Source organism: Diabrotica virgifera, chromosome 8 (assembly GCF_917563875.1).
Source record: "Diabrotica virgifera virgifera chromosome 8, PGI_DIABVI_V3a".
In the NCBI taxonomy this organism is placed as follows: domain Eukaryota; kingdom Metazoa; phylum Arthropoda; class Insecta; order Coleoptera; family Chrysomelidae; genus Diabrotica; species Diabrotica virgifera.
In genome coordinates this window covers 108,134,485-108,161,557 of record NC_065450.1, presented here as the reverse complement: position 1 = coordinate 108,161,557, position 27,073 = coordinate 108,134,485, and the positions used below count along the sequence as shown (strand labels likewise).

The 27,073-nt window shown below is 30.5% G+C and overlaps 1 protein-coding gene across 4 annotated transcripts in view; it reads left to right on the top strand.

Annotated features, from left to right (window-relative positions):
• LOC114343004 (SCAN domain-containing protein 3-like) overlaps positions 1–27,073 on the top strand; it is a 404,642-nt gene that overhangs the window by 225,259 nt on the left and 152,310 nt on the right. The window contains exon 1 of one of the 4 annotated variants that reach the window (XM_050658106.1): positions 8,441–8,581. The exons of 1 other annotated variant lie outside the window; for it this stretch is intronic. The gene's annotated coding sequence lies outside the window, so the exon portion shown is untranslated. Of the gene's footprint in view, positions 1–8,440; positions 8,582–11,084; positions 11,221–15,656; positions 15,830–27,073 lie in introns of those variants that run through there. 2 more of the 4 variants (XM_050658108.1, XM_050658109.1) reach the window with 2 other exon arrangements.

Below are 27,073 nucleotides of genomic sequence, written 5' to 3'. Positions count from 1 at the left end.
TCTTCTTTTAAAAATAGAACTTTGATTTGACAGATTTAAAAGTCTGTCAAAACATAAAACGAACAAAAATACGATAACCAGAAGCGGTACCATATTGGATCCGAAAAGGAAGAATTGTCAACGCCATTTATTCAACTAGACTTAAACAAACGTCAGCTATAGAGTAAATGACCAATTTCAATGACAATATAAAAAAACAAAAAATACCTACAAATCGAATTTATGAATTTACGCTATTTATATTTAATCAAATGGATGAAATTGTGTTTTTATTACAACGAATGTTCTAGCTTATAAATACTTTAATCATGTACCTGAGATGATTTAAAGTTAATCAGTAATTTTGACTGTAACAGTTTTTAAGGCTAGATCACTATTTACTATTGTTAAGTCTACTGCACTCAAGTGATTATTGGGATTTTGAAGAAGAGTTGGGGATCCGTGGTTAATTATCACCATGGCATTGTTCATTATGAACTCAAAAATAATTTTCCCACCTCTGCTGGTTGGAAATTTGTCCCAGATAGGATGGTGTGCATTAAGATCTCACATTATAATGGTTTTGTTTGATGGTGAGTTATTATATATGTCAGACAATAGTTCATGATTTACACATGAATATCATAATTGCTGTACACTGTTGTTATGTATACTTCACCTATTTTAACAATTATGTATCGGATATTTTGTGTACTAACGATTTTGACATTATCATGTAAAATATTATTTCTAATGGCTATTGCCACTCCTCCATAGCCGTCCTCCCTATCAGCTCGAATAATTTTAAAAGATTTAAATGTAAATTGTTTAGTATTTTTTAACCAGGTCTCATTTAGTAAAAGTACCTACGTCTGGATTTTCCTGTGCTACTAAGTTCATTAAATTTGTTCTATTAGAATTGATGCTTCGTAGGTTCCATTGTATTATTTTAAATTTGTGCATTGTTGTGTTTTTAATTGTCAGATAAGTCAGCCAGGCCCATTGAAGATGGTCTTGGACTGGTGTTTTGCCAAAGGAAATTTCTTATGGTATTTCTGTTATTTTCAGAAGTGTTTGAAAGATAATTGATAATTTGTTTCATTTCCTCCTCTTGAGTTAATGAACTTTTGTTAGAATTTTTAAGTGCACTTATAGGCTACTGTGTGTTAGATTCATAATGTGGACTGAAAGTTATAGGCTGTGAAGATTTTTGGCTTGTTGGCTGTCCATTGGGGAAGTTTAGACATTCTTCATGAGCTTTTCTGTCATAACCCTTTTGGATTATTCTTTTTTTTTATTTGGGTTTTTAGTCAGGGCTTGTTGGTATATTCTTTTAGTTGTATTGGCTGTAAAATGTTGTGTCCTTCTTTCTGATATTGTGTATATTGAATCCAGAGGTATATATTGAACACTCAATATATACCTCTGGATTATCTGCCATTGTTTTGTTTCCCCATACAAGTGGAAATTCAGCTTTATTAATATAGTACTCTGCTTTTACTTCATATTGCTTTTTAACTATTTCGTTTGCATCATAATATGTTATATTTTCAAATGCCATAATGTCTTTGATATTTTTTTGTCCGTTAAATTCCGGACACATTTTTTATGTAGACTTGTGTTCCTGTTTACAGTAAAAGCACTTTGTAACGCATGTAAAATGTTGTGTTTCTTCCGTGTGTTTTTCCTCTCCACAGTTAAAGCATTTTTCTTTACTTTTGCAGTTATTTCTAGTATGGCCATAGCGAAGGCACTTGTAACATTGTGTTACAGGGGGCACATATACATTAACTAATCTTTCCAATCCATAGAATCGTATGGATCGCGGTAGTCTGACCCCTCTAAAGGTAAGGAGCGCCGTAGCTGTCGGTTCATAGAATACATTGTCTTTGTGAATAGCCTTTCTGGTGAGACGTCTAGCATTTAGTATTTCTACACCCTGATATGCTTTGCAGCATCTCAACAGCTCATCTTCGTTATTATCTATATCTATCTGTCGTACAATGCCTTTACACGCAACAAAATTGTAGGGTATAAAAATTTTATAACCCTTTCCTAGTAGTGTCTTATTATCTACAAATTTAATTATTATCTACAAATTCAATGCATACTCTGTTTAGACCTTTATTTTTAATCCCTTTTAGATCTGTTAAGCTCAAGTTAAAGATGTCCCTAGCTATTTTTATGTTGTTGACTTTACCAATGTTGAATCCCACTTTTTCAGTGGACTCCATACAAAAAATAGACATTATCATACTGGGAGTATTTAATTGTTGGCGTTTTTGTCATATTATCATTTAATGTCTTTATACCACCTTTATCAGGGGGAATATCAGGGAGGGGGAGGTCCCCCCCCCGGGTGTCACCCATAATGAAAAACTTCAAGTCCAACAGTAGCAAAAATTCAATAAAATTAAACTAAAGTCAAAAGCTAAATCAATCAAAAGCAAAAAAAACAATAGTTGGAAACAATGCTCAACTTAACGTGCACAACAAGTTTTGTTAATTTTGGAGCAACTCGCGGCGAAAAGTCTTATCACCACGAACGGTAGCCAAGGATTTGTCTATTTCAAATTTTCTTCCAGAAAATCAAACGTCAAACAACAAAAATCACAAGAAATATTCGCTGTGAAAAGAAGCCGATGCTAGTCAACCCATCGGACCTCGACTACTTATCAGTGATAAATCAAAAAATTAACTAACAACTGTTTTCAAATTAAATTGGGTTTGATAAGGTTTTTTAGCAAAAAGTAAAAACTGACAACTATTCGTTATTTTACAACCACTCAAACTGATAAACTGCCTTTCAATTTGACGTTTATTTGACATTATCAACTAAAAACTAATAAAGTTAAATACCCCGCAGTGAGTGAAAAAACGTGTTATAATTCAGGAATTTTTGAAACCTATCAGGTGTTGTAACGGACGATGCCAGAAATAACTTCTACTGAAATGTTACCAAAAACTTGGTGCCCTTTTTTATTTATGACGTTTTTCATTCGTTATTGCAAAACAGTCTGCGAAAGGTCCAAAATGGCCGTTTTTTGCAAGTGTATTCTATAAGTCTTTAAAATGAAGATTTTTCAATTCCAAACAGAAATTTTTGTAAAGCCCGATTGGTGAACTTATTGCTTAGGTAATATAAATTGTTTTTCAGAGGTCAAATGTAAAAGGCTATAACTTTTTGAAAAAATCGTAGAGAGTTAATCCTAGACCGACTCTCCGTCTAAAGACCTATATTTTCATATTCTGATGTAAATAAATGCATAAAACATTTTTCAACCTCTTATTTTTGGTTTGAAAATAAGGGGGCAAATTTCGTTATAAACATTTAGAACCGAAGCGGCCTCTATACATCCTATGAGTTTCTAACTTAGACATTATTGTTGCTGAAGACAAAACGAACATTTAAAACAAAATAAAAATTTACTACGACCAACTGAAGCCGAGATAATTGTTTTTGTTTTCTTAAATCGTAGTGACTTTATTTATAACAAATAAAAAGTTATTTCACAGTCATTGACTAATATTTTAAAAGAAAATTACACTTAATTATTCAAAATGATTTTTAAAGTGGAGTGGAGATTTATTTTTCTTTACGATTGTGATTTATTGTATCGGTTACCCTTAGCAACTGATGGGCAATACATTGAATCACGATTTTCGCTCCAAATTTTAAAGAAACGCTTGGATTGACATGAAATTTGGCATAGACATAGATAACATGTAAAAGAAGAAAAGTGATATTGGGCCGATGTGTGCTTTTGCCATGGGGGTTAATTTCGCCCCTTATGGTTGGTGAAAAAATATACGTTCAAAATGAGTCAGGAAATAAATAAACTGACTAATTCTAAGTAACTTTTTTTCTATAGCATTTTTTCGCTACGTTGATAGGTACTTTTCGAGATATTTGCTGGTAAATACGTTAATTTTTCAACAATAAAAACACGTTTTTTTGGCGGTTTTTTGGAAATAACTCAAAAAGTAAATATTTTGTTGAAAAAAAGATTCTTAGCAAAAATACAGCCCATAAAAAAGTGGAAAAAATTATGTAGGCAGGAGATCCGTAGACCCAGCAACAGAAGAGTTCTAAGTAATAAAAAATAGGTTCATATCCGTCAAATTTCAAAGTGAATATTTCAACGTTAAATACCCAAGAAACGATGCACTTTTTGGAAAAAACTCATTACATTTTTTTTTAGTTATTAAATTTATTAAATTAAGTTTTTAAGTTATTAAATTTTTGATTTTTAAAAAAGGTTTTAGCATCAAAAGTAAGCAAGTTACGCTCAAAATAAAGTTGGTCTTTTTTTTTCTTGGTCAGAAAAACTCGGGAAAGTCACCCCCTAATTACCATCTTAAATCAAATTAATCGTTACCGCTTCACAAGTTACTTTACTTATATAATATTTATATGATCTGTAAGTATCATCGGTTCAAATGGCTTATTTAAAAAAAAAAATTGGTTTTAAAGAAATTTTTTTTTAATTTTTAACTTTGAAAAAAATGCTTTTTTTCAAAATAACTTAAAATTTAATCGTGATACCAGAAATCATAAAGGGTAAAAAAATGTAGGTTTAGCTTTTCTGAATATTTTGAATTTTTTGTTTTTCTGCAAGGCAAAAATTGGTTAAGGTTATTGGTCAAAATTTGCATACACTCGTGATTATTGACTAGTTCAAGTCCTTTCAACTAGAGTCCCTTCAACACTAAGCACTTTGAACCGATGAAACTTACAGATCATATAAACAATACATACAGTAGGAAAAATGAAAGAATACCCATGAACGAACATATAAAACACGCTGTATTTTCCTGTCACCGTGTCACACAAAAAATTGGCCAGCGCAAGTACATGTAATAATTATTGTTACATGTACTTGCACTGGACAATTTTCTTTGTGACACGATGACAGGAAAATACAGCGTGTTTTATATGTTCGTTCATGGGTATTCTTTCATTTTTCCGACTGTACACGAGTAAAGCAACTTGTGAAGTGGTGACGATTAATTACATTTGAGATGCTAATTAGGGGGTGATTTTCACGATTTTTTTACCAAAAAAATGGGACCAACTTTATTTTGAGCATAAATTCCTTAATTTTAATGCTAGTAACTTTTTAAAAAAACAAAAATAAAGCTTTTTTAATAGCTTTAAAAAAGTTGTAATGAGTTTTCTCCAAAAAGGGTTTTTTTTGGTTATTTCTCGTCGAAATATTCGATTTAGAATTTAGCGAGTATGAACCTATTTTTTATTACTTGGAACTCTTCTTTTACTGGGTCTAGGGATCTCATAATATACACCATTTTTGTTCACTTTTTTATGGGCTATATTTTTGCAAGACTGTTTTTTTTTTCAATAAAATATTTACTTTTTGAGATATTTGCAAAAACGTGTTTTTTTTTGTTAAGAATTCGACGTATTTACTCGCAAATAACTGGAAAAATATTAACTTAGTGAAAAAATGCTATAGAACAAAAGTTGCTTAGAATTCGTTAGTTTATCCATTTCCGGACTTACTTTGAACGTATATTTTTCACCCTCCATAAGGGGTAAAATTCACCCCCAGGGCAAAAGCACACATCGGCCCAATATCACTTTTCTTCCTTGACATGTTATCTATGTGTATGCCAAATTTCATGTCAATCCAAGCGGTTTTTTTTTTATAAATTTAGGTTTAAAATCCGTGATTCAATGTATTATGAGTTGCTAAGGGCAACCGATTGAATAAATCACAATTTTTAATAATTAAATGTAATTTTATTTTAAAATAATTTTTATTTTAAGATAATATTAGTCTTTCTGTAGTCAATGACTGAAATAATTTCTTAATTGTTATAAATAAAGTCACTACGATTTAAGAAAATAAAAACAATTATCTCGGCTTCAGTTTCAGTAGAAAATTTTTATTTTGTTTTAAATCTTCTAATTAAATGAATTAACGAAATTAAACTTGCCTTAGCGCAAATTGTAGGTTTTTTAATTCACTACAATTTTCTATTTAAAAGTTTTTCTCTAAAATAAATATCCTAAGTTGCAAAATTAAAAATCTTTAAAAATGGCAAATTTAACAAATGAAAAACGTCATAAATAAAAATGCGCACAAAATTTTTGGTTACATTTTAGTAGAAGTTATTCCTGGCATCGTCCTTTACAACACCTGATAGGTTTCAAAAATTCCTGAATTATATCCTGAAATCGACCTATTTTTCACCCACAGCTGGGCTAAAAAATTTTAAGAAACACAATGTGGTACAAATATAAACAAATACAATGTTTGACAGTTTGACTCCCATCGGTGAGATAAATGTCAAAGTCTTGGAATGCCCTATACAGATTAAAAATTTGACATTGTTTAAATATATTGTCATAACTTATAACAAATAGGGAACAATTTAATATGCTGCTGAATTTAAAAAGTATCTGTAACAAGAAACTATTATTTTCATTTATCATCACTTTGCCAGCATCATTTATGTTTAATTCATCGAAATCAAACAAAAATACAAAACTAACTTACAGAGAAAAAAGATTTTTAAAATTCGCTTCAGTAGAAACCGATGCGGTGCCGTGGCCGTTAGTAGGCATCCGCTATGAGAGGAATTTTTTGGAAAATACGAAAATATACATTATTTTAAGCTATTCTCAAAAAAAAATTTTGCGGATTATCCATTAGTTTTCATAATAAAAGACTTTGAAAATTGGATTTTATACACTTTTTTAGACCGCCATATTGATAATTACATGTGACGTTGCTGGATGTTGCCAAATCTATAAAAATTTTTAGTTTTACAAGTAACAAATTTTGACGCATTTTTGTGGGGAAATGGACCTAACCTAACCAAACCTGGACCGTACGGGCATCGGTACAGGAGGGATTTTTCTCGATTTATCTTTGAAATCTAGGGATTTTTAAAGTGTGACATAATTTTTATATTTATTGCTAGTGCCACCTACTATGCAGCAATTAAACAATTCAAATTTAACAATACAGTTTTCTGCAACTTTGTTGGCGTTTAATGTTTTGTTACAAATTGACAGCTGACAATGACATTTTCTTATTTTTTTGTTAACATTGACAGCTGACAATGACATTTTCTTCTTTTTTTGTTGACATTGACAGCTGACAAAAGGTAATGACAGTTTCTTCTTTTTTTTTTTGTTGACATTGACAGCTGACAGTGACATTTTCTTCTTTTTTTGTTGACATTGACAGCTGGCAATGACAGTTTTTTTTGTTGACATTGACATCTGACAATGGCATTTTCTTCTTTTTTTTGTTGACATTGACAGCTGACAAATGGTAATGGCAGTTCTTTCGTTCTTTCGTTTTTTTGTTGACATTGACAGCTGACAAATGGTAATGACAGTTTCTTCTTTTTTTTGTCGACATTGACAGTGACATTTTTTTGTTAACACTGACAGCTGACAATGACAGTTTTTTTTTGTTGACATTGACATCTGACAATGACATTTTCTTCTTTTTTTGTTGACATTGACAGCTGACAAATGGTAATGGCAGTTTCTTCGTTTTTGTTGACATTGACAGCTGACAAATGGTAATGACAGTTTCTTCGTTTTTTGTTGACATTGACAGCTGACAAATGGTAATGACAGTTTCTTCTTTTTTTTGTTGACATTGACATTTTCTTCTTTTTTGTTGACATTGACAGCTGACAATGACATTTTTTTCTTTTTTGTTAACATTGACAGCTGACAATGACATTTTCTTCTTTTTTTGTTGACATTGACAGCTGACAAATGGTAATGATAGATTCTTCTTTTTTTTTTGTTGACATTGACAGCCGACAGTGATATTTTTTTCTTTTTTTGTTGACATTGACAGCTGACAATGACATTTTCTTCTTTTTTTGTTGACATTGGCAGCTGGCAAATGGTAATGGCAGTTTACATAATAAATGGCAGTTTACAATTAATAAACGGGCAGACTGCAATTGCGCGCAGCGGTCAGAAATGAGGAAGACCTAACCCTTCGGTCCAAACCTAACTTACGGGTAATAGAGTGAGAGAACCGCAGGAGGTATTTGACCGCTGCGCGCAATCACAACCCACCCTAATAAACATAGTTTAATTTGTATCTCTCCATTGACCTCACCGTACATAAACGGCGACACTGTCTTTCTTTGCACTTAAACTGTTTTTTAATTAATCAAACACTTTGCAAATGTTGGATTAATTCTAAATCGTTTTTTTTTGTGTGATATTATTAATATCAAAATAAGAAGTTACATCCATTTTTCGATACTAAACGTGAATGACAACTAATCTTGTTTTGACAAATTTTCAAATTCCAAAGATATTTTGATTTATTTAAATTACATCAATATTTGAAACAGAAAACCTTACGATAAAAATTGGCAACCTAGCACAGTCGTTGTCGAATGTCGATCTAAATGTCATAAACATTTTGTGATTTTGTATTGTGAATTTGATTACTTGATTGCAAAAATGTTGACAGAGAGAATTTAAAATTTTGTTGGATTATAATATTTTCAATATAATCCAGTATTCTAATAAAAATAATGAATTATACGGATTAATAAGAATAATGAATATGGATTAATAAGATATAAATAAAAGGTCAGTACCTACAAATATAAAATATACACTTCTATTTGGGGAAAATATGTCTGAAATTAGTAAGGTTATGTATGTAAAAAACCAATTTTTGGTGCCGTTGCAGTTAGTAGGCATTCGCATCGGGTAAAATTTTTTGGAAAATATGAAAATATACATTGTTTTAAGCTATTTTCCCGAAAAAAATTTGCGGATTACTCATTCATTTAAATAAAAATCAACTTTAAAAATTGGTTTTTTTCATACATAACCTTACTAATTTCAGACATATTTTCCCCAAATAGAAGTGTATATTTTATATTTGTAGGTACTGACCTTTTATTTATATCTTATTAATCCATATTAGTGCGGTATACGTCCATTATTTTTATTAGAATACTGGATTATATTGAAAATATTATAATCCAACAAAATTTTAAATTCTCTCTGTCAACATTTTTGCAATCAAGTAATCAAATTCACAACACAAAATCACAAAATGTTTATGACATTTAGATCGACATTCGACAACGACTGTGCTAGGTTGCCAATTTTTATCGTAAGGTTTTCTGTTTCAAATATTGATGTAAATCAAAATATCTTTGGAATTTGAAAATTTGTCAAAACAAGATTAGTTGTCATTCACGTTTAGTATCGAAAAATGGATGTAACTTCTTATTTTGATATTAATAATATCACACAAAAAAGCGATTTAGAATTAATCCAACGTTTGCAAAGTGTTTGATTAATTAAAAAACAGTTTAAGTGCAAAGAAAGACAGTGTCGCCGTTTATGTACGGTGAGGTCAGTGGAGAGATACAAATTAAACTATGTTTATTAGGGTGGGTTGTGATTGCGCGCAGCGGTCAAATACCTCCTGCGGTTCTCTCACTCTATTACCCGTAAGTTAGGTTTGGACCGAAGGGTTAGGTCTTCCTCCTTTCTGACCGCTGCGCGCAATTGCAGTCTGCCCGTTTATTAATTGTAAACTGCCATTTATTATGTAAACTGCCATTACCATTCGCCAGCTGCCAATGTCAACAAAAAAAAGAAGAAAATGTCATTGTCAGCTGTCAATGTCAAAAAAAAAGAAAAAAATATCACTGTCAGCTGTCAATGTCAACAAAAAAAAGAAGAAACTATCATTACCATTTGTCAGCTGTCAATGTCGACAAAAAAAGAAGAAAATGTCATTGTCAGCTGTCAATGTTAACAAAAAAGAAAAAAATGTCATTGTCAGCTGTCAATGTCAACAAAAAAGAAGAAAATGTCAATGTCAACAAAAAAAAGAAGAAACTGTCATTACCATTTGTCAGCTGTCAATGTCAACAAAAAACGAAGAAACTGTCATTACCATTTGTCAGTTGTCAATGTCAACAAAAAACGAAGAAACTGCCATTACCATTTGTCAGCTGTCAATGTCAACAAAAAAAAAAGAAAATGTCATTTTCAGCTGTCAATGTCAACAAAAAAAACTGTCATTGTCAGCTGTCAGTGTTAACAAAAAAATGTCACTGTCAATGTCGACAAAAAAAAGAAGAAACTGTCATTACCATTTGTCAGCTGTCAATGTCAACAAAAAAAACGAAAGAACTGACATTACCATTTGTCAGCTGTCAATGTCAACAAAAAAAGAAAAAAATGCCATTGTCAGATGTCAATGTCAACAAAAAAAACTGTCATTGCCAGCTGTCAATGTCAACAAAAAAAAAAGAAAATGTCACTGTCAGCTGTCAATGTCAACAAAAAAAGAAGAAAATGTCATTGTCAGCTGTCAATGTTAACAAAAAAATAAGAAAATGTCATTGTCAGCTGTCAATTTGTAACAAAATATTAAACGCAAACAAAGTTGAAGAAAACTGCATTGTTAAATTTGAATTGTTTAATTACTACATAGTAGGTGGCACTAGCAATAAATATAAAAATTATGTCACACTTTAAAAATCCCTAGATTTCAAAGATAAATCGAGAAAAATCCCTCCTGTACCGATGCCCGTACGGTCCAGGTTTGGTTAGGTTAGGTCCATTTCCCCACAAAAATGCGTCAAAATTTGTTACTTGTAAAACCAAATTTTTTTATAGATTTGGCAACATCCAGCAACGTCACATGTAATTATCAATATGGCGGTCTAAAAAAGTGTATAAAATCCAATTTTCAAAGTCTTTTATTATGAAAACTAATGGATAATCCGCAAAATTTTTTTTTGAGAATAGTTTAAAATAATGTATATTTTCGTATTTTCCAAAAAATTTCTCTCATAGCGGATGCCTACTAACGGCCACGGCACCCCAATTTTTAAAGTTGTTTTTTATTTAAATGAATGAGTAATCCGCAAATTTTTTTCGGGAAAATAACTTAAAACAATGTATATTTTCATATTTTCCAAAAAATTTTACCCGATGCGAATGCCTACTAACTGCCACGGCACCAAAATTTTTCTTCCGAAATTTAAAGGAGAGAGGAATTATTACATATTCAGAGTATCTTTTTCTCCTATCAATTCTGTTAAAACGTCAATCAGAAGTTGATGTTGCGTTTAATATGTTTGATGTAGATGGCAGCCGTACGATAACTTATGATGAATTTTTGGTAATTGAAAGAATTTTTGAGAAATCTTTGAATCGGAAGCAATCCAAAAATATATTTTTGGATAAAAGACTACGTAAGGTTAATATTAATACTACACTTAAGATTTGTTTTTTTGGAGCCAGAGGTGATATACAACTTTATTTTGCAGATTTTAAAAACTTCTTGGTTAATCTGCAAACTGAAGTTCTTGAATCAGAATTCCATGAGTTTTCGAAAGGTAGCACTACGATTTCTGAAATAGATTTTGCTAAACTTTTAGTTAGATATTCTTATAATATAAACTCAGATGAATATAAGGTATTCTTAGACAAAGTTCAAGATATGATAGAGAAAAAGGGGGGTATCACTTTTGACGAATTTTACATTTTTTGCCGATTTTTAAATCATATGGAGAACTTTGCTGTGGTTGTTAATTTAGTTAAACAAACCAATCAAAATATCAGTAAAGATGAATTGCATAGAGCTGTGAAAATTTTTACAAGAGCTGAAGTCAGTGGGAATTTTGTCAATACAGTGTGTACTGTGTTTGGACAAAGTGATGAACTTAATTTTAATAGAATGAAAGCATTGATGCATTATAGAAGGCGTAGAAGGTTTAAGTCCCAAGCTAGGTTGACAGTATGGAAAAGATTTAAACAGTGTGTCAGAGAACAAATGAAATCATCTTGAGTTATATAAGATCTTATTATATGGTTTATTTTTTTAGTTGTCGTATTGTTAGTGATAATGTACCTAGATTAATAAACATAAAATAATTAAGAATTTTGATATTTAAAATAGATGAACTTATTTATATTTTTACAATTAATTGTTATGGTTTAACACTAATATACAATTTTGTCATGTTCTTTGGTTTTGAAATATTTAACAATTATTTGTAAAACTCAGGGATAATATTGTACACTGGGAGATATAGGTATATACAAATAAATAACAATAACAGGTTAAAAACGAAACAATGCAAAATTTTTATATATAGAAAGTTTCTCCGAAAGAAGATTTTACACGTATATTCCGTAGGACGGAGAATATGTTGTAATCTGTTTTTCATAACCATAAGTGATAAAGGGAGTTGCCCCCCTGACAATATTCTTTATTTTTTTTTTGACAAAATTGTCTATTTTAATTTTATATGATGTAGCATTAAAAATACATACAACCCTTAATTTTCACCCTTCTATCACAACCCCTATTTTTTAATAGCCATCTATATATTCACATCTATAAAATTCTTCTGTCACATTGTTAGTTGCCATACTTCTCTGAGACGGCTTGACCGATTTTTATGAAATTATATATATGTATATTCGGTAGGTCTGAGAATCGGTCACATCTATTTTTCATATCCCTGAGAGATAAGGGGGGTTCCTCCTAACATTTTGTAATGTTAGGTGGGGATATATGTACATAATGTACTCTACGAGCGTACAAGTACATGCAAATTAAAGAAAAACAATCATCAAAATCCATCAACAAGTTCCGGAGATACTAATCGCAGCATATGTTTGAAGAATCAATTTCATTGTTTGAGTGCACGGATTTTATAATTCCCCTCTACCGGCTCCGAGCCGATCTCGTTAGGACTTAATTTTTAAAGATATATTAGCCGCTCTGTTGAAGTTTAAAATTTACTCAAACTTTTACACATAAACTATATCTGTACCTTGAATTTCAAACTGGCGATAGTTAGGTTGCTTAATTCTTATAAACAAAGTAGCTGTGAATTAAATAAACAATTGGCTAAGTTTGACTCTAAACGCCGGACTCTACTTGCGATTTGTAGTCGCGCGATTGTTTTATCGCGAAGATTGAACACATTGTTTCAAATACAACTCAATCCATGATTATTTAGTCGCAAATGCGTTGACTTGTATTTGAAACAATGTGTTCAATCTTCGCGCAAAACGCTAACGCTAATAACTGCGAATTATTGATCTAGGCAATTTTTTTTTGAAAATTTGCGTTAAAAACCTCAGCTTTACAAATCAAAGTGCATTTAGTCTTCAGTCAATATTATCGATTATTTATAATTCAAATTAAATTAATTTATTAAATTATATACATATAATTAAATATTATTCAAATTATTTGTAAGCAAAAAATGACTATACTTTTGTAAAGTGTTTTTGCAACGGTAAAAATGACGTTTATTGATTTTTTTTTAAATATATTGAAAATTTACCTCTTCTTCTTTTATATGGTACCCACAAAATTGCTGTATCATTATTATTTTTTCAGCAATACCATTGCAAAAAAGCTCTGTGTGGTAAACAAATCGAATAAAATTTAAACTAATTAACGAATCGTCTTGAAATTTTTTGTGTATTACAAGGACTACTTGACTCGACTTTTTTTGTAATATTAAGGCCCGAGGTTTATTTTTACCATGCTTATTTTGCCATTTCCAAAGCAACAAATGATCGAACCAAACTTGAAAAACTGCCATTTTAAACCTTTGCCCATCTACTAGAAATGCATACTCTACTCTAAATAATATATTAAATTACCCCCTTTTTACCTGTAGTGACATAAACGAAAAAACTGCCATTTTTGGCCCTTACTCGTTAATAACTATTATATTCCTCCGAATTGTGACGGGAATTTTTGTATTAGGTACAGTGGCGGATCCAAGGGGTGTCACGGGGTCACGACCTCACCCCCCGCCAAGACGGAAATAAATATCAATTCAATAATCCTAAAAAAAAAGAAAAACCGAGAGCCGTCAAACAAAAAAAGTTTTATACCCATCCAAAAAATAATTGAAAACCCACTTATCCTAGGGGTGGTAAGACTAAGTGATCTTGCATCATCATCATCAGCCCATAGTCGTCCACTGCTGAACAGAGGCCTCCTCGAAAAACTTCCTTCAGATCGCAATCCAGTTGGTACAAATCCTCTTTACCTCCATTTAATTTTGGCTGTATTTTATAATGTCTTCTATAGCACTTCTTCTACGATTTTCTTCGTTTCTTACCCTATCTCTTAACGTTATGCCCAACAATGATCTTTCCATTCTACGTTGCGTCACTTGTAGTTTTGGTATACCGAACATGGTATATTTATAAAATATACCGAACATGGTATATTTTTGCCTTATTTCCCCGAAGTAATTACCCACCAATTAATACTAACTAATTATCACCAACAAACAACAACCAAATTAGCAAAATAACAAAGAACGACAATAACACTATATTATAACTATTTTAAAATAAATATCACAATTTATGTAGTACAAAGGTTAACTACAATACCTACGTCAAATTAATACCACTATACCACTGGTTAACCACTATAAGCGTTTTGTTGCTTTAAATGGAGGAACGACTTCCTTTTTCCTTTTACTTCTTGTAGTGTTCCGTAGTTGCTCTAAACCCGGATTTTTTCTAAAATGTTCCATTCCTTTCTAGAGATGTAACACAGACGTCTGTAAGCGCCTTTAACTCCATAAATAGAACCAAAATGGGAAGGGCATTAAAGAAAATAGAAATCCCAAACAAACTGATAAAACTACAGTAGAGCAAAACTCCTGGATAAAACTCCAAAGCAAAAATCATATTTCAGGGAACAGACGAAGTTAATATCATTAGACCTGTGAAGCAAGGAGACCCAATCTCTCCCACCCTCTTTAACCTAGTTTTGGAGCATGTCTTGAGAGAAGCAAAACTAAACGGAAAGGATATAATACTGAATGGAACACAAATTATCGCTTATGCGGATGATTTAAGAGTTACAGCAGAGAAAATGAGAGGACTTAATTTTTTTAAACATCCTTTATTTATTGCAATCTGTTTCTACAAATAAAAACAATAATCAATAAGTTTATTAGCTTTTTGAAGGAATAGGCAATCACTCAGATCCAAAACATCAGCAGACAAACAAAAATCAGAATGGATAAGACACTAATCCGACCAGTTATCACGCAGTGGAAACCACGGCGCTGACAAAAAAGAGCAGAAATAAAAATAATTACACACAGAAATTATTAAAATAATCACAAAATGGACACCCCTGGGACCAAAAAAAAAGATGAAGACCCAGGGTAATATGATGGAACCAGATAGAGGAAGACATAAAAATAATGAAAATAAAAGACTGGAAGACAAGATTCAGAAATAGAAAAGATTGGAAATACATAATGTACTGATTTACGCGGTTGACTTTACTATTTTATTTATTTATGTTTTTAGGCACTAAGTTTAATTTAAATAAAGGAAGACTTACTTTATATTATTTTATTTTACATCACTTATTTAATTTATTTAAATACTTACAAATAACTCAAACTAACACATAATAATTCCGATAACTAATACATTTCAAAATACACGGCGAACAACTCGCTTCGAATACAATAATTATTACGCGTCGATCACTGACTGGCCTGCTGACGGAATTTTTCTTCTTATATACTTCGGTAGCGTTCGTCCCGAATGCCGTGGTAAGGACTCGTATTCTCTCGTAACGACTAGAATCTTCGGTCGAAAATAGGCCAGGTTGTGAGCGGACTATAAATAATGTCACAATAACCATAACCACCGCGCAACTCCGCAAGGATACATATACATATAGATCTATAAGAAATAAACCAAACTGGAATAATCCACCTGGAGAAAAGGATCAGTGCTACGTGCCCCGGCATTGCCATAATCCAAGTAAAATTGAGGTTATGTTATTAAAAGGTAAACATTGTATGAGTATGAGTATGTAGTAAATAAAATTATTAAAATGCAGTACTACAAGCAAAATACAATTAATTAAATTCACTTTTGCACTTCACAGCATTTGTGAAATCCCATTTTCTTCAATGACAATAGGTATGAAACGCCAATTTGACAATTTAAATTGACAATAATACAAATTATTTAAGAAATATGTTGCAAGATTCCTCCGCTACTCACGCACGATCGTTTTTCGTATCCCCTTAAAGTACTTGCACACAGCGAATACGTTTTTTTCAGGGTTAGACCACTCGTCAGCGGTAAAAAAACTGTAAAAACGTGAAATTTTGAGAATCAACACCGATTTTAATGAAAATTTGGATTTAAGCTCGGTTGACCCCCTTCTTCAAAATCTACCCTATGCCGAACCGCGCTTTTTCCCTGGGGGTGAAAACAACACCATCTAGGGGATGAAAATTTTTCAATCAAAATAACTGCGGAAATCGATAGAGTGACCAATTCTGAGTAAATTTTGTTTTATAAAATTTTTTGCAAAATTGATACTTTTCAAGTTATTAGCGATTGAAACTATGCATTTTTCATTGAAAAACTCACGTTTTATAAACGTTTTTCGTGAATAACTTAAAAAAATTAAAATTTATAGAAAAAACCGTTAAGAACAAAATTTTGGATAATAAAAAAACAAAGAGATTCGCGTCGGAAAGACCCAATAACGACTAATTTATTGCTCTTTAAAGGATGGTTCTTTTCGAAGAACTTCGAAATGGGGAACTTTAAATCTCAAATAACTCGAATTTGGTGCAATTTTTTGGGAAAACTTAAGAGACATCTTTTAAAGTTCATTAAACAACCTTTCAAATGAGCTCTGACCAAAGTTTTTTTAATAAGAACTGACTGACATGACGAAAATAAAGTCGCTCTCTGCTTTAAAATGATTTTATCAACGTTTCGACGTCCAAATAGGATGCCGTTGTCAAAATACAAAAAAATAATAAATTAAACAAAAATGTTGTTGCTTAGTAAAAAACTCTTCTAATAATTTATTTAATCTGACTCATTTATATCGGCAATTCAGATATATATTATACATTTTAAAGTAGAAGACTTTAAAATGATATTGCCAATATTTATGAGTTGCGTTCCTGGGACGACTTTACTGATAGTTAATTCGATTACATGAAATCAACCCCAACTCAAGAATATCCGTCACAAAATAAAATCATAGCATTATGTGATGTGTCTTTAAAAATACAACCAAATGCAACGATGACAGTAAAATTCTTGCGCTAGAGGTTCCATAGTAAATCACGAGGGAAAACCAGGAAAACACCTCGTGAGACTATCCCGACATCGTAAGTATTAGGTCTTACTTTAGTTTACTCTCAAAACTAATACCAAATTCTGACCCTAATATGTACATATGTTATTTTAAATTATAAATAATATTAATAATACATAGATATATAAATAACACTAAAATATAAAATGTACTAACTCGATATATTATTGTCTTACTAATCGTGGTATTTTCTTTCTATTGACTTTCTCTTTTAGTATGGGTAACCACATCCTACTACATTCTAGCGAGGAATTTGCGATTTAGCATAATTAGAGCCGCTTCTTTGATTTTTCTCTTTTTACTATGTTTCTTTCAGGACTATACTTGAATCTCTCCACTGAACTCTATATTCATTTTCCCATGCGTATCACGAGGTTTTTTCCTGGTTTTCCCTCGTGATTTACTGTGGAATCTCTAGCGTAAGAATTTTACTGTCACCGTTGTATGTGGTTGTCTTTTTAAAGACAGATCACAAGCTATGATTTTTTTGTGACGGATATTCTTGAGTTGAGGTTGATTTCATGTAATCTGATGAACTATCTTTCAGTAAAGTCATCCCAGGAACGCAACTCATAAATATTGGCAATATCATTTTAAAGTCTTCTACTTTAAAATGTATAATATATGCCTGAATTGCCGATATAAATGAGTCAGAGTAAATAAATTAGAAGAGTTTTTTACTAAACAACAACATTTTTGTTTAATTTATTAATATTTTTTGTATTTTGACAACGGCATCCGATTTGGACGTCGAAACGTTAATAAAATCATTTTCTGAGTAAAATTTTGGCTTATTTCCCATTAAAATTAGTTAATTACAAAAATGCCACAAGAAAATAGCTTCAGAACTGCTTTTTCTTTTTAAAATGTAACAATTAAACCGTCGTCAATACAATCCTAATAGAAATGAATTTACGCTTGAAATTAAACTTTATTTAGATATAGTTGAAACGATCCATTAATTGGTCGGTTTGGAATGCTTAGTTTAGAAAAAATAGTTGACTAAATCGAAAATGACATTTTTATAATTAAAAAAACAAGTGCATTTTTCTTAAATAAACCTAAAAGTATTCATGATACAAAAACGAAAAAAAATCAAAATTTTCAGTAAAAGAAATCCTACAAATAAAATTTGAAAAATTTTTTCATATTATGAATACTTTTCGATGTATTTAAGAAGAATGCACTTCTAGAAAATGTAATTTTCTATTTAATCAACTATTTTTTTCTAAACATTCCAAACCGGTCAAATTGCATGAATCGTATCAATTATACGTAAATACAGTAGAGCGTCGATAATCCGAACTAATTGGTACAGGGGTAGTTCGGATTATCAAATTGTTCGGATTATCGAACATATGTTCCAAATACATACAAAGCTCATAAACATAGTACATACATACGTTTTAGTTACAAGGAATAAAACACCTGCATAATAAACAAATATATTGTATGTATTTCTGCATAAATAAAACAAAAATCCGCGGTCATATTTTGCCCATATTGTCATAATAAATCCAAAAATTCGGTCCGCGATCATATTTTTTAATTTTATAATGTTTTTTTGCGTTCGGACTAGCGAACGTTCGGATTACCAGGGTTCGGATTATCGACGCTCTACTGTAAAGTTAAAATTGTCGGATGTAACTACAACGATATTATGCAAAAAATTATGTTGCCTCGCAGACTTAAAATGCGTTTATCTCGAAAACGGTTGAGTTTAGCGACATGAATGTAGTAAACATTTTTTAAGTAAATGTATTAAGAAAATAAAAGTTTCGATTGAAAAAGTATGTAGAGTGGGTAATAAAAAAAAATTGAATCTATTAAATGAGCGCTGAAAGGCGTATGTGGCGCCCTCTGGCATCATTTTTGGTGGCGATTTTATATTTCTCGTCCCAAAAAACCCCCGATTACCAAATTTTGTGTTATTATCCCATGCCTGTTAAGAAATATTCAAGAATAAATAAAATAAAAGTTTAACTTTGACATTTCTACTTTGATTTATGATTTTCTACTAAGTTTGACTTTGACATAAGTATTTCGGTTATTATCAACTTTCGTACGTATCAATTTCGTAAGTTAGCTTAAATCGACCTATTTTAACCTCAGGAATCTAAGGTTAATCTATGGCCCATTCTTTACCAAACACCCAGTATATATAATACTAGTGACGTCATCCATCTGGGCGTGACGACGTAATCGATGATTTTTTAAATGAGAGTAGGGGTTGTGTGATAGCTCATTTGAAAGGTTATTTAATTCTCTATTCAGTAATATAAACATTAACATAATTAGTCTTTTAAACTTAGTCTTTTATTAACATAATTATTTATACAGAGTGTACAAAAAAAATTATTAAATTAATTTATACAAAAATAAGAATTTAAGCAATTTATTTAATTAAAAATACATTTTACTGCTGTCATAAAAACAGTTGATATTTATTTCACAAATAAACATTGCTTTTCGCTTAAATTCAATGCTCAATCTGTTAAGAGACAGGTGGTGAGGTGGGTGGCAGTTTTAACATTGAATTTAAGCGAAAAACAATGTTTATTTTTCAAATAAACATTTCTTTCTTTTTTCCGACAGCACTCAAATGTATTTTGAAATAAATTAATTACATACCTTCTTCTTTTTGTTTCAATTAATTTAATTCAAAAAAATTTTTTTGCACACCCTGTATAAATAATTATATTAACGTTTATATTACTGAATAGAGAATTAAATAACCTTTCAAATGAGCTATCACACGACCCCTACTCTCATTAAAAAAACTCATCGATTAAGTCATCACGCCCAGATGAATGACGTCACTAGTATTATACAGGGTAGCGAGAAAGTATGGAAACACGATGATTTCTCGGAAACTGCTCGAACGATTTTTATAAGTTTTGGTGATGTCCTAATGCGGCCGATATTATAGTGGTAATTACATTGTTGTCAAATCTTCCGTTTTTCTGTAAATCTAATGAACTTTCTTATTTTAAATGGAACATCATGTATATTTTTTGCGTTTTGAAGTCCTTAAGAAATACTGATTATTTTTCAAGTTATGTTCCCTATGCCTAAATGCCATAATATCGGAGTTATTGCTACATTTATTAAAAAAAATTGAACAATTTATAAAAATAATTTTTTTCGGCCCAGGTAGACATTATTTTAGGCTCGTTGGATCATTGGGAACAAAAAAGGTCTTTTGTAATTTTCCTCAAAAGTTAATCGTTTCCGAGTTATAAACAATTTAAAACTGAAAAAAAAATCGAAGAATAACGAAGGTTCAAAAACACAAGAAAAAAAATCATTTTTAAAATTACGAAGTACCTAAATTCAAGCTCAAACCTTTTTCTATCAGATCTCTATAAGCATTTTTGGCATATTTTATTCTAAAACATTGTTTTTTTTTATTGTTAATAAAACTTATATGCGAGGACGGGCTATCGGGCTGCATTAACAACTAAAAAATAATGTTTTAGAATGAAATAAGACCAAATCAATTATCGGCATCTGATAAAATAAGGATTAAACTTAAATTTAGGCGCTTCATAGTTTAAAAAAAAAAATATTTTTTACTTACGTTTTTGAACCCAGAACATAGTCATTTTTCGATTTTTTTCAGTTTTAATATGTTTATAACTCGGATACGATTAACTTTTGAGGAAAATTACAAAAGACCTTTTTTTGTTCCCAGTGACCGAAAGAACCTAAAATAATATCTACTAGTCCAAAAAAATTAATTTTTATAATTTGTTAATTTTTTTTTTTAATAAATGTAGCAATAACTCCTAAATTAGGGCATTTACGTATAGGGAACATAACATGAAAAATAATCAGTATTTCTTAAGGACTTCAAAACGCAAAAAATATACAGGGTGTTCCATTTAAAATAAGAAAGTTCATTAGATTTGTAGAAAAACGGAAGATTTGACAACAATGTAATTACCACCATAATATCGGCCGTATTAGAATACCCTTACCCACCAAAAGGCTATAGCGGATAAGATGGTCAAAAATGCCCCCGCACCAATCAGCGCCGCTACTTATGTTTTCGATAAAGGATATAAAATTATGCCCTCATGCAAATTTTTATCTTCCCAGAGGTCATAAAACCGCTTAAATCGAGAAAAGAAGAATTTTTAGGTTTTATTTTTTTGTGAGCGCAATTTTAATTTAAAAAATCTGAAAAAATTCAAGAGGATGTATATTTTGAATACAAAACAGCCTGATTTTTTTCAGATTTTTGTAATAAAAAATGAGCCCAGGAAAAATTTTTAAAATTTTCAAAAAAATTTTAGGTTATGTAAATATGATTTGGCCAACTTTTAAATAGTATTTTTTGTGTGTTTTTTGTCGTTCCCTTGAATGGCACAGGCAGAATTTTTAATATCTGAGCGGAAAGAACGAAAAAATGAGATGCATCTCGGGACAGCCAATCTTAGGATTTAGGATCCTGACTACAACAACAGAAAAAACGCTAAAAGTGTGAATTTTGTCATAAAACTTGGTATGTGGGCTTATAATAATATTTGGAACAGCTTTTCCAAATAACTTTTTTCGATATCTCTAACGCGAAGCAAATCGAATCACATATACCCCAGGCTGTGGGTGAAAAAACGTGATATAATTCAGGAATTTTTGAAACCTATCAGGTGTTGTAAAGGACGATGCCAGGAATAACTTCTACTAAAATGTAACCAAAAATATTGTGAGCTTTTTTTTATTGCGATTTTCATTTGTTAAATTTGCAATTTTTAATTATTTTTAATTTTGTAGTTTAGGATATTGATTTTAGAGAAAAACTTTTTAATAGAAAGTTGTAGTAAATTTAAAAACCTACAATTTGAGCTACGGTAAGCATAATTTCGTTAATTGGTTATTGCAAAACAGCCTGCGAAAGGTCCAAAATGGCCGTTTTTTACAATTGCATTATTTATTGTACAAATAATTTTTTTATTTTTTAAAGCTTTAAAATGAAGATCTTTCAATTCCAAACATAAAAAAATTGTAAAGCCATATTAACGAATTTGTTGCTTAGATATTATAAATTGTTTATCCCAAGAGGTCAAATGTCGAAGGCTATAACTTTTTGAAAAAAAAATCGTAGAGAGTTGGTCAAACATCCAATCTCCTTCTAAAGAGTTATATTTTCATATTCTGATGTAAATAAATGCGTAAAACATTTTTAAACCTCTAATTTTTGGGTTTGAAAATAAGGGGGCAAATTTCGTTATAAACATTTAGAGCTGAAGCGGCCCTATACATTCTATGAGTTTTTAACTTACAGATTATTGTTGCTGAAGTTGAAACGAAGATTTATAAAAAAATAAAAAAATTCTACGACCAACTGAAGCCAAGATAATTTTTGGGTTTGAAAATAAGGGGGCAAATTTCGTTATAAACATTTAGAGCTGAAGCGGCCCTGTATATCCTATGAGTTTCTAACTTACAGATTATTGTTGCTGAAGACGAAACGAAGATTTATAAAAAAATTAAAATTTTCTACAACCAACTGAAGCCGAGATAATTGTTTTTTTTTTTCTTAAATCGTAGTGCCTTTATTTATAACAATTAAGAAATTATTTTACAGTCATTGACTAAATAAAGACTTATATTTTCTTAAAATAAAAATTATTATAAAATATAATTACATTTAATTATTAAAAATTATTTTTTAAATCGGTGCTTTTTCAAGCGGCCGAATTTTGCAAATCGCCCGGCTCGCTTCAAATCCGCGCGCTCGGAAAATTTTTACGTAACTTGTATTACATTTTGACAGAAAACAATTTAATAATATTACCATTATAATATACAGTCTATTTACCACTGTATTTGTTTTTCATGATAAACTTTTATATGTGAAATCCAAAAAGAATAGTCACTACAAGAAGAAAAAGTTTTATATTGTATATTATAGTAAGAAGTAACATTATTATTATTATATTTATATAACAATGAAAAAATTAAAAATATATATTTCATATATATGTATCATTTTTGTAATATTATTTCTTCAGAAATGAAATTTCACATATAAAAGTTTATCAAGAAAAACAAATACAGTGGTAAATAGACTGTATATTATAATTGTAATATTATTTTCCACCTACCTCTACCGAAAGTATACTTTTCCGGACCTAATTGTAGGGAGCAAAGTTGTACTTTTCCTCCCTAGGGAGGAAAAGTAAAAGTGACGTCATGGTATTTCATTCATGAAATATAACTTATTGACGCCCTGTAAAATATCTATTTTCTATTACGTAAGTATTTATACATTTCAACGTTTATTTAAAAACACTCTGTATTTTGCAGAATGGTAAAAAACAGTAAATTGTTATTCTGATTTAACAATGTTTACATTAATAATTTGACTTATATTTGACAGTTGACAGTTATATTGTACCTACTTGTTAGTTTTAGTTCTAATAAATTTTGTTGGTTAGTTACATAAATAAATTAAGTAAAAATGAAAAAATGACTTGTTATTTGAGGAAGGTGGAAAAACCATATGTATAACATGGGAGTAAAGTGCCTTTTCCTCCCTTGAATGATTACTGCCCTCCGCTACGCGTCGGGCAGTAAACTTCATTCTCGGGAGAAAAAGTAGCACTTTCCTCCCTTGTTATACAAATAGCTATAAATTGTTTTCTGTCAAAATTTAATACAAGTTACGTAAAAATTTTCCGACCGCGCGGATTTGAAGCGAGCCGGGCGATTCGCAAAATTCGGCCGCTCGCAAAAGCGGCCGTAATTATAGCGGTCGCTCGTAATTATATTGTATAATAATTTTTATTTTAAGATAATATAAGTCTTTCTTTAGTCAATGACTGTAAAATAATTTCTTAATTGTTATAAATAAAGGCACTACGACTTAAGAAAAAAAAAAACAATTATCTCGGCTTCAGTTGGTTGTAGAAAATTTTTATTTTTTTATAAATCTTTGTTTTGTCTTCAGCAACAATAATCTGTAAGTTAGAAACTCATAGGATATACAGGGCCGCTTCAGCTCTAAATGTTTTTAACGAAATTTGCCCCCTTATTTTCAAACCCCAAAAATTATCTCGGCTTCAGTTGGTCGTAGAAATTTTTTATTTTTTTATAAATCTTCGTTTCATCTTCAGCAACAATAATCTGTAAGTTAAAAACTCATAGGATGTACAGGGCCGCTTCAGCTCTAAATTTTTATAACGAAATTTGCCCCCTTATTTTCAAACCCAAAAATTAGAGGTTTAAAAATGTTTTACGCATTTATTTACATCAGAATATGAAAATATAACTCTTTAGAAGGAGATTAGATGTTTCACCAACTCTCTACGATTTTTTTTTCAAAAAGTTATGGCCTTCGACATTTGACCTCTTGGGATAAACAATTTATAATATCTAAGCAACAAATTCGTTAATCTGGGTTTATAATTTTTTTATGTTTGGAATTGAAAGATCTTCATTTTAAAGCTTTAAAAAATAAAAAAAAATTATTGGTATAATAAATAGTGCAATTGTAAAAAACGGCCATTTTGGACCTTTCGCAGGCTGTTTTGCAATAACCAATTAACCAAATTAAACTTACCATACCTCAAATTGTAGGTTTTTTAATTTACTACAACTTTCTATTAAAAAGTTTTTCTTTAAAATCAGTATCCTAAGCTGCAAAATTAAAAATCATTAAAAATTGTAAATTTAACAAATGAAAATCGCAATAAAAAAAAGCGCACAATATTTTTGGTTACATTTTAGTAGAAGTTATTCCTGGCATCGTCCTTTACAACACCTGATAGGTTTCAAAAATTCCTGAATTATATCCTGAAATCGACCTATTTTTCACCCACAGCCTGGGGTAATATCGAAAATTCACCCTGTTTGTGGATATACATATTATCAATTTGATAATTTATTGCAACTGATATAGTCGTATTTTTTATACATAGATTCAAAATATACATTTAAAATACTGACTAATTCACTAATTTTATCATAAAAAGTTTAAATTGATTGCATTGAAGTATTGAACCAATTAATGTGTAATAATAATATATACAGAGTGAGGTTTATGTACGTAAACCCTCAATTATCTCGAAAACAGTTTACACTATTTTTATAAATTTTGGTGGGTAGGGGTTTTCTAATGCGGCCGATATTATAGTGATAATTACATTGTTGTCAGATCTTCCGTTTTTCTAAAAATCTAGTTAAATTTTTTACTTCAATTGGAATACCCTCTATATTTTTTGCGTTTTGAAGTCCTTAAAAAATACTAATTATTTTTCATGTTATATTCCCCATACCTAAAGGCCATAATTTCGGAGTTATTGCTACATTTATTTAAAAAAAAAAAATTAAACAAATTATAAAAATCAATTTTTTCAGCCCGGGTAGACATTATTTTACGTTCTTTGGACCATTGGGAACAAAAAAGTTCTTTTGTAATAAAGTTAATCGTTTTCGAGTTATTAACAATTTAAAACTGAAAAAAAAAATCGAATAATGACGATGTTCAAGGTTCAAAAACACAAATAAAAAATACTATTTTTGTTACTACCCAAGTACCCAGTATACAAATTCAAGTTCAAGCCTTATTTTATCAGTTAAGAAGAAGTAATTTAAGCTTGTTTCATTCTAAAATATTGTTTTTTAGTTGCTAATGCAGCCCGATCGCCCGTCCTCTCATATGCGCTTCACTAACAATTATTAAAAAGCAATGTTTTAGAATAAAACGGGCCAAAAAAGTTTATAGGGAGCGCCTAGAAGAAGGGCTTAGCTTGAATTTGGGTACTCAGCAGTTTCAAAAATAATATTTTTTATTTGTGTTTTTGAACCTTGAAAATCGTCAGTATTCGATTTTTTTCAGTTTTAAATTGTTTAGAGCTCGAAAACCATTAACTTTGAAAAATTACAAAAGATCTTTTTTCTTCCCAATGATCCAAAAATTGATTTTTATAATTTGTTTAAATTTTTTTTAAATACATGTAGCAATAACTCCGAAACTATGGCATTTAGGTATAGGGAATATAACATGAAAAATAATCAGTAATTCTTAATGGCTTCAAAACGCAAAAGACATACAGGGTGTTCCATTTGAAATAAGAAAGTTCATTAGATTTCCAGAAAAACGGAAGATCTGACAACAATGTAATGATCACTATAATATGGGCTGCATTAGAAAACCCCTACCCACCAAAACCTATAAAAATCGTGCAAGACGTTTCCGAGATAATTGAGGGTTTCTATACATAAAACTCACTCTGTATATTATAATTACTATAATAATATTATATTAATACGCATTAATTGGTTCAATACTTCAATGCAATCAATTTGAACTTTTTATGATAAAATTAGTGAATTAGTCAGTATTTCGAATGTATGTTTTGAATCTAGGTATAAAAAATACGACTATATTAGTTGCAATAAATTATCAAATTGATAATATACAGTGTGTCGCATTTAAGATGAAGACACCCCTATATTTCGGCTATCAAAATATATACAGATTTGAAATTTGGCAGTCATACAGGTTGATGGTTCACAATTTTTAAAATAGTCAATTGAAATTTAAATTTTAAACGCGGTCTACTGCGAATCCACAAACAGGGTGAATTTTCGATATGCGATTCGATTTGCTTCGCGTTAGAGATATCGAAAAAAGTTATTTGGAAAAGCTGTTCCAAATATTATTATAAGCCCACATACCAAATATTTTATGACAAAATTCACACTTTTAGTGTTTTTTCAGTTGTTGTAGTCAGGATCCTAAATCCTAAAATTGGCTGTCCCGAGGTGCATCACGAGACAGCCAAAAACGGTTTTTCCAATTTTTTCGTTCTTTCCGCTCTGATATTAAAAATTTTGCCTCTGCCATTCAAAAGAACGACAAAAAATACACAAAAAAATACTATTTAAAAGTTGGC